The sequence below is a fragment of the Gossypium hirsutum genome, chromosome A07 (genome assembly GCF_007990345.1).
Source record: "Gossypium hirsutum isolate 1008001.06 chromosome A07, Gossypium_hirsutum_v2.1, whole genome shotgun sequence".
Lineage (NCBI taxonomy): Eukaryota > Viridiplantae > Streptophyta > Magnoliopsida > Malvales > Malvaceae > Gossypium > Gossypium hirsutum.
Window position 1 is genome coordinate 87784428 of NC_053430.1, and position 1960 is coordinate 87786387.

The 1960-nt window shown below is 30.0% G+C and overlaps 1 long non-coding RNA gene across 1 annotated transcript; it reads right to left on the bottom strand.

Moving 5' to 3' along the window:
- Positions 1-737: 737 nt before the first annotated feature.
- LOC107956911 (uncharacterized) lies at positions 738-1960 on the bottom strand. Its single transcript, XR_001700307.2, has 2 exons — positions 1310-1960; positions 738-980 (listed from the first exon to the last, which is right to left on the bottom strand). It is a non-coding gene; the product is annotated as an uncharacterized lncRNA (long non-coding RNA).

Genomic DNA, 1960 nt, shown 5'->3' on the forward strand with positions numbered 1-1960 from the left:
AAATATAATATAACAGATTATATATTAATTTTCTCATACTTATAATAATAAATAAATAAATATAGGTGAAATGTTAGTTGAAGAATTATAAAACTTCATTCTTTTATTATTATTATTATTATTATTATTATTATTTTGGTTTCAGTAAAATAAATTGAAGTCGCTTAAAAGGATAAAATTATAGAAGGATCACATTAGCAAGTAGTTGTATTGAGATTATATATTATACTTCAAAACTTTGACACTATTTTAAATATGAAATTATTAGTTTCAAGTAATAATTAAAATCCCTTCGTTAGCTCTAAAAATGACTAAATTATCAAATAAAACCCTCTTTTTTTTTAAATTACAAAAATAAGTTAAATTTTTAAAAATTTATGGAAATGAGTCAATTTTAGTAAAACATTTATAGTTGAAAACGTTTTCAAATAAAACTTAGAAAAACAGATCTAACTGACCAATAAAACTCTTCCAGCTGGAAGTGTTTTTTATCACATCAGCACTAAAAGTGACGACACCAAATTTTTTTAAATTTTTTTTAATTCTACCTAATAGAAATAAAACTTATAAAACAAATTTTTATAAAAATTCAAAGTCTCATTTCCTTTATTTTCTTAAGTAATATAGGATTACTTAATGATATAAGATAAAAAACTACACCATTTTTATAATTTTTTTACTTAATAATAATATAAAAAATGTTAACTATTGTAGTAGCCAATTTTGACCCAGGCAAATAAACACAAATAAAATAGCCTAAATTAAAAGTCCATTTACAAACAAAGTTACCAACCCAATTACAGCTCAAAAAAATTAAAACCCTAAAAGCTCAACTAGCCCACTATCCTAAAATTTTTCAGCAACCAACCCTAGGTACCAAGACCTTTAGCCGCCGCATACCCCTCAGCCTTGGCCACCACGCCCCACGCATGCCCCTCAGCCTTGCTCACCACGCTCCACGTGTCTGACACTCCTATACCCTGCAAACACAAACAACAAGAAATAGCAGCAACAACAGAGGCCAAGTAGCAGAAGAAACAAGAGCAAAAAGACAAAAAATAAAAAATAAAAGTCTTGTAACTTGGCTTTAAAAGCCAGAACCTGGTCATTGAAATATCTGCTTCTTTTTTTGAGAAAAGCTTTTTACACACACATCAGTAAAAAATCAAGAGAACAAAATCAAGAAAGGTTGATTTTAGTCTCTACTTGTTCGGTTTCTTTTTGTTCAATTTATATTTTTTTATCTTTTTATTTTCATTACAAATCTATTTTAAATAGAAAAATCAATAAAAAGAAAAAAGAGGAGAACCTTCCTCGAACGCCCTGTGGTCGGCCATCGGAATTCTCCTCTCCGTTGCTGATGTCGATTTCAAGAGAGAAAAAGGGGCCTTTCTTTCATATATCATTTTTTTGAGGGGGGTTTTGAGGAGGCTTGGTTTTCAAACTCTTTAAACGGAGGTGAAAAACCCTCCTTTTCACATGCCTTCAACCACCGTCCATGGTGGCCTTAACGGCGGCGGCCATGATGGATATGAAGCCCTAGCCAAAAAGAGAGAAATGGGGGAGAAAAGGGGAAGGAGAGAAAGCAAAAAGCTTTCTGTTTTCTTAAAAAAAAAAGGGGGTTTTAAGTTTTTTTTTTAAAAAAAAAAGAAGTCCTGCACTTTAACCCGTTTATCAAGCCTAATATGTGCCTTTTAATTGAAAATGGGGGAATTTTGCATTAGGTCCTTCCCAATTGCGCAAACATTCAATCATGCCTCATTTATTTCATTTCTTTTTAAGTTGGCTTTGACACTTATATATATTAGCATTATTGGTCCCATTTCTTTTTATTTTATTATTTTCGCCTCAAATTTCTGTCTAGAGTTCAAATTAGCCCCCTTTCGTCCTTTTCTTTTATATTTTATTTTATTATTTAACATTATGGTATTATAATTGTATTTTATTTTCTTGCATATTA